At 34.0% G+C, this 7,426-nt stretch overlaps 1 non-coding gene across 1 annotated transcript; it reads right to left on the bottom strand.

The window, feature by feature from the left end:
• Positions 1 to 698: 698 nt before the first annotated feature.
• On the bottom strand, positions 699 to 801 carry LOC113457064. Its single transcript, XR_003377710.1, has one exon. It is a non-coding gene; the product is annotated as a U6 spliceosomal RNA (small nuclear RNA).
• Between the last annotated feature and the right edge of the window lie 6,625 nt (positions 802 to 7,426).

Raw genomic sequence — 7,426 nt, forward strand, 5'->3', positions numbered from 1 at the left:
CTAGATTCTTTATGCCAAGATGTTTTTAGAGTGAAAATACTTTTTGATAAAGAAATCCATTTTCTCTATCATGTCTTTATTGTCTGAGACTCTTTCTCCATCTTTACTATTCTGTTGATTATGTTTACCTTCGAGGTTCCTGTTTGAGTACCTTCATATTCCATTTCCAGATTTCACTCAGTTCATTTTTGCTTTGTTGAATCTTATTTTTACTTTCAGGTCTTGAGCTATAGTATTGTTTCCTCTACTATTTGGGAGTGCTGTGGGGAAACCATATATATATATATACATACATATACACACATATATATGTATATATATGTGTGTATATGTATATATATGTGTGTGTGTGTGTGCGTGTGTGTGTGTTGCTTTTTTTTGACTAATAAAGAAGTTTGGCAGAGTAGAGCTATGTGGAAACGTAACTAAACTGAATGCTGTGAGAAAGAAGGAAGAGTCAGTGAAATGCCATGTACCTGCCAGAGAAGACAGACATGCCCTGGAACTTTACAGGTAAGCCACAAGCCTCATGGTAAAATTAAAAATAATAGAAATGTGTTAATTTAAGATATAAGAGCAAGCTAGCAATACACTAAAGTGATTGCCCAATCAGAGTTTCAATTAATACAGTTTTGTGTAATTATTTTGGGTCTGAGCACCTGGGAATGAATGAGCAGACTCCACTTACATGGGGGGTTCAAAATATAGAATGATTTATGAAATAATATTCTATCCTTGCACAGAAGCTGTTTTAATCTTCTCTGTATAGTTCCAGTTTTAGTGTATGAACTGACATAGTAAGTAACCATTTCTGTTTCTTGAATCCAGAGTCATGATTCACCTTAACTAATGATTCCTGATGTCAGTACCAATAGGGGGAAAAGCAGAAGTAGGCTATAGACTGAAATAGCAAAGTTTCTAATGAAAGTCTTCTACCTTATGGGTATAATATTGAAGACATGATTAGGTCAGGTGTTATTTTGCAGCCTCATATTACTTTCTTTGAGTCATAAATTTCATAAAAGAATTTTAGGTAGCTAGTATAAGATGAGTTTTTATAGGTGTTTCCAAATGAAGGGCTGAGTCATACTCCGGGATACATTTGTCTATTTAACTTACAACAGCCAAAACCAAAAAAGCCTAACAAGATAAATAAATATAGGTAAGAAGCAAATGGAAGTTGGTAGTGTTAACTGTGGCTTTCCAACAAGACAAGAAAATACCAGCAGGCTTGTGCACGCAGAGTTTCTTCTGTGCTGTGTTTGTATAGAGCTACTGGGTGTACAAAAAAGACAAGGACAAGGATATTAAAAAGTGGTTGTGAACATGTATTCAGATAGAAAAACATAAATTGTTATACAAGAGAAAACACTGTTAGAGACCATGGGAAATTCCCAAAATGCTGAAAACTAAAATTTGATGGAATTTTATACTAGTATCAAGCCAAATTTATTTTATTTTGGGGTACAGAATATGATCTTTTCTATAGATTTACCAGGCTCCTACTGAGTCATTTAAACGAGTGTGATACCTTTTAGCTGTTTATCAGATTAACCCAAATCACACACCATCTTCATTGAGATTCATGCTAACTAGACTTGACCTTTTATACACGCTGAAGTTTTCAAATTTTTACATCACTGCTATTCATCAGGAGGGCTGGAGTTCTATCAACATATACCATCATTTCTGAACATGTGATTGGCACATGCACTTTGGAGACTGTCTGTTTCACACAAAGAAAACCTTTACTATACCAAGAATTACAACAAACATCTTTCAAGTATGTATTTAAATAAATAACTTCAATATTTTTCTGAAAGTAAGAGAACCTCATAATAGACATGCTTCTCCACTGGATATATCCCACTGGCTTTAACTTCCTCCAAAAAAAAAATTACCTGGAAATCTGCCCTTCGGTGTATGATTGGTGATGATGCAAACACATCTTCTCCTGAGGAGAAATATATCAGGACTTGCAATGATCTCAAAAAATGCAGAGTCAGGGAATGATGAAGAGATTTTGAAATTATGGTTCAATGAGCAGTATAGAGGAGTTTCATACCTGGAAGGAAATTGAAGAAAGATTGAGTTTTGGGATCTGCTATCACTAGTTAAATATTGTATCAAGTTGTCGATGTTTCTGCAACCTGGACAATTGCTGATGAACAGCAAATGGATAGTCTGTACTATGAAAAACATAAGGCCATTTTTAGACCATATGCTAACACTTAAGGAACTAAAAACCTTCTGGATATTTGTTTGTTACCAGAGATTTTTTTATTGACAGAAAATATATCTATTTTTTGAAAAAATGATGTGATAAAGTATATTGCCTGAATAATAGAATAATTGAGCAGTTTATATTGAACACCAACTGCAAATATCAGATTCCCATCAAGATCAGACATTATTTCACTGTTTAGCGAATTGCTGTAGTAGCATAGAGTGTAGTCCTAATATAGTGAGTAATTGCATTTCCTAGGACCTGATCATTGTATTTTATCTGAAGTAGGTTGTCTTTGATGAGAAAAATCAAATATAAGAATAAAAAAGTAGATAAGATGGTGCTGTTCATGAACAAGGTTGTAGTAAATAACTCTTGTGCAAAAAGTTCAGTGAGCAAGAGGAAGAGGATAGGGTGGTGAGAAAAACTAGGCCCTAATAACATCAATATTGGTTCTTAGATGCTAAATATAATGCCAATATAGCAAAAGATTATCTTGTCGTCACATTTCTATATGGTGGTTAATGTATATAATCCCAGTGCTCAAAATCCACAGCAGGGAGAAGACATATGTTGGAAGATTATTTGGGATATATGATTGTACTCTGACTCAAATAGAGAAAAGAAGAAGAATACGCTCAATCACAACTCAGATTATTTAAATAATATAAAGATAATCAAAGTGGCTAAATTCTTTCTCCCAAAGTCCATAGAGATAGAACATTAACAAGTATTGCACATCACCTTTGGCATATGCTAGGGCATGGTCCCATCTTCTTTGTAGCTAAAGACAATCTGAAGTGTATGCAAACAACCCTGAAAGATTGAGTCAGGAGCATCTCTGAAAGATTAAGGTTAGTCTGGGCTACAGAGTAAGTAAAAAGCAGGCCTGAGTCAGAGTGAGATTCTCTATATTCCTGAAAACTGATATTTAGAATTCAGTGAACAATGCTCTTTTTAATAAGTCAGATTGCCAATAAAGACTGCAGTACATTTTATAATAAAGTGTATGCCCTTCAAGACCACAAATTGTCCTTAAACCACTGGTCCCTCCTAAAACTAAATAAACATTTAATGAATTATACAAATGATTTATAAATCTAAATCATTTAATTCTAATAAGTCATTGTGAGGTGAATTTCAAATTATCTCTCTTGACATAAATCAAAGAAATTCACATATATCTTCATAAATAAATGTTCATTTTAATCAGAATTAATTCAAAAAAGCCTTTTGAGAAATGTAACAGCACTAGACTAGGAAGAAATTTTTAGTTATTCAACCTTAAAGCAATGCCTACAGATACAGTTACAATTAAATGTATCACATAACATTCATAACAACTTCATTTCTATTGTAGGAAGAGTCACAGTTACAAGTTGTTCCGCTTTAGGTATGGAAAATATTCCCTTATTTCATAGACAATTCAAGTTGAAAAAAGATAGTGATTTATATTTAATCAGCAACTAATTATCTAAGTAGATATAATATTTTAATAAATATAGATAATTGAGAAATTTTATGGCCCAATAAAAATACTAACCTTTAAAATTCTGGGATGACTAAAGTTAATAGTAATAAATATTTAATTCAAAGGGCCTGAAGTTGAGACTCCTTTTAATACTTTGGTATTTATGCTAAAATCTATTCCACCCAGACATTGAGAAAAAGGATCAACGTTGGTCTATGATTCCCTCCTCAGCCTGTATTTTTTTTTTTATTCTAGGCTCAATTTCTGTAGCTGAAGTTCTTTGAGGTCCTAATATGCTGCTACTTAAATCAAAGTAAATTATCAAATACTCTTAAAATCTACTTGTGCTAACAATTGTATATGTTTAATAGGCTAAAACATTACAAGTTTTAGCAAGGTACCAAAGGTGCTTGGATAGACATAGCACAAAATTATTATGTGATATTTCACATCATCAAAATTTCAAAAGCTATCGGGGTGCACTGAAAGTCAGAATCGATAAACTCCCGATGAGAAGCACTTTATGTCTGCTTTACTGCTTTGTGGGACCCTTTCATGGATGGATTTCCTCTTCAGAGTTCCCTCAGACAATCTAACATTCCAGATTCCTAAATGAACTGGATTATTGTTAATATATTCTTGCCCGGAGCTTAATCACATACCTTAATATAGTCTCAGATTTGTGGAGTGATAGCACAAAAAGTTTTGAAAGGAAACTTATTCTAAATGTCACATACACATAATCTGAATATTGACCTCCTTCCTTTCTTCCTACTTTTCATAGTAAGAAGCACAGTGCCCCTTCACAAATGCAATGTAGCCATACCATGACTAATTTGCATCTCAATTCATCACTCACAATTCTCTCCCTTTAATTAATCTAGTTTTCCTTAATATAGCAGTACCAATTTAGTAAAAAGCATCAAAACAAAGAAAATATAGATGAAGAATCTCTTACAAGCTGAATATTAACTGAATCTTCTCTACTTATAAATGTATGATTGTAAATAAAATTTTCTTTTTTACATACTCACTGAATCTACTCTTCAATTCTTTTCAAGTCTTCCCAAGGCTTGAATGCATATACTATGTATTCCTTTTTTTTCCTATTCAGTTTTTATCTCACCTCAAATTATTTTGTATTCTCATTTTCTCTTGATATTGTACATATCATTAAGAATATTTCTCTAGTCAGGAGGTGGTGGTACACACCTTTAATCCCAGCCCTTGGAACACAGAAAGAGGTGGCTCTCTGTGAGTCTGAGGCCAGCCTAGTCTACAGAGTGAGTATCAGGACAATCAAAACTACATAGAGAAACCCTGTTTCAAAAAAACAAGCAAAACAAAACAAAAAATCCCTACTTGTTCCAGGGTTTCAAACTTAGTTTATTAAATTCTGTCAGAAACTGCTTCGGCTATTATCAATTCACTGTCTTCGTGGGAGTGAGACTAAAAACGGGTCTTGTTCAACACAGGCTGACATTGTAATGTAGGCAAGGTTTTCTTCCAGCTCCTTCAGTCTCCGTATCCCAAGTGCTGGGATAATATGCATTCACTCTCATGCCTGGCTTACTTCTTTTGATTTTAAATAGAAGTTCTTACATGACCCCATTTGAACTATAAAATCCACCACCATTGCCTCTTCTACCCCCATCCCCATTGTTGATCTGGGTGATACTGTAATTCCAAATATTTGTACTTGGCTTTATCTGGTTTCTATATTACATTTGAGAGCAATAGCCCCCAAGCCACAGCTTTCTAATTATAACCTAAATCTTTGGCGTGAAAGTTTTTATACGTTGTCCTCCATGTGTTAATAACAAACATTTACTGAGAGTCTTTCTTGACGACTCACCAATGTTCAAACATTGTGTAACATGAAACTCGAAGATCACTTTTATATAGCTACAGATTTTAGGAATTTCCTGACAATTATTTTTACCTGTGCAAACACAGTTCATATCCCTAACAATCAGCATTATTATCTGACATCTCTTCTCATCTTGTCAATTCTTCCTGTCCATTGACCATACACCAAGAGTTGTGTCCAGCAGAATGAATATTTAAAAGCCTACCTTAGGATCTGATCTTTGCCTGTTAAAATGACCCGGAGTCCTGTAATAGGTCAAACTTATTTTTTTGTGTGTGTGCTCAGCAAAACCAGAATATAGCTATCTGGAACCTCATCCTATATATTCCTGTGTGCCTGGCTACTGGCTTCTTATTCTCCATTATGTTGTCCAAATGTGTTTGCATAGTTTTATATCAATGTGACATAAGCTGGATTCATCAGAGAGAAGGGAGACTCCATTGAGAAAATGTCTACATAAGATTAAGCTGTAGGCAAGACTGTAGGACATTGTCTTAATGTTTGATGGAAGATCTAGGCCATTGTAGGTGGTAACATCTGTGAGCTGGTAGTACTGGATTCTGAGCAAGCCATGGTGAACAAGACAATATGAAGCACTCCACCATGGCTTCTGCATCAGCTTGTGCCTCCAGGTTCCTGTCCTGTTTGAGTTCTTATCCCGATTTCCTTTGAGAATGAGGAATGATAATGAGCTATAAACCAAATAAACTCTTTTCTTCCAATTTGCTTTTGGGTCATGGTGTTTTGCTACAGCAATAAGAACTCTAAGCCACCTAGGCATGCAATTCCTTTACTTGCTCTTATGCTTGAAATATCTTTTCTTCAGTGCTATGGTTCGAATGATTGTGGCCTTGAAATGTAGTCACCAATGTGATTCTATTCAGAGAAGGGACTTTAAGAAATAATCTATAAAGGATCCTTTTGTGAATACTTTCAATGCGTTTACAAAAGGAGCTTCACATAACACCGGGTCTTCTTGGTCTCTCATCTCCCTTTGTCAGAGGCCACAGTACTCAAAAGATAACTTTGATAGAGAGAAGTAACCCTCTCAGCCATCAAGTCTATCTGTTTCTTGTTCTCATCTTAGACTCCACAGCTAATAGAAGAAAGCTTGTTCTTTATAAACTATCTCATTTCAGGTATTCGTTTAAAGTATGGCAAATACAGTAAAAAATAGCAATGCATCTAAGAATTGTTTTCTTCTTTAGTTTTTTCTACTCTTAGTTGGTGGTTCATACACTATTTTTTATTTATGACTAATGTAGAATTTGTGATCAGTGATAGTATCTTAATTGTGCAGTTTAACATTATAAACAAACATATATCAGACATCATACACCCATGAAAGACTAATTACATATTGACATGTTACTGAAAATGTATATTTTTAGAAAGCATACTTCTTAAACTCAAATAGAATAATTATTATTATTAGTTCATAAAAAGGATGTGATAAAACAAATAAATTAGCTGAATCAAAACTTTCATTGATGCTTTCTGGTAATCAAACCTGGTTTCAAGGAAGTTAGAATGATCAGTGGCCATTATCTCTTCTTTTATCTGTCATCTAGAAACTTAATCTTTGTCCTGTATTTAAATTCTATGAATAAGAATAAAAATAGGCTAATTATTTATTGATGCATTTGTAATTCTATGAGAAGTCAAAGAAAACATTTTTCTTTTAACCACCAAGGCTCTATTAGTTATTTTTTTGTGTGTGTGATAAAACATGATGACCAATACCAACTATAGAGTTTATTTGGGCTTACAATTGTAGAGGGTTAGAGTCCATGATAGAACAGAGAAAGCAAGCAGCAGGTATGGTGGCTAGAGCAGCAGCTGAAAGCTCCCTTATTTT

This window comes from Microtus ochrogaster, chromosome 17, assembly GCF_000317375.1.
Source record: "Microtus ochrogaster isolate Prairie Vole_2 chromosome 17, MicOch1.0, whole genome shotgun sequence".
Classification (NCBI taxonomy): Eukaryota; Metazoa; Chordata; class Mammalia; order Rodentia; family Cricetidae; genus Microtus; species Microtus ochrogaster.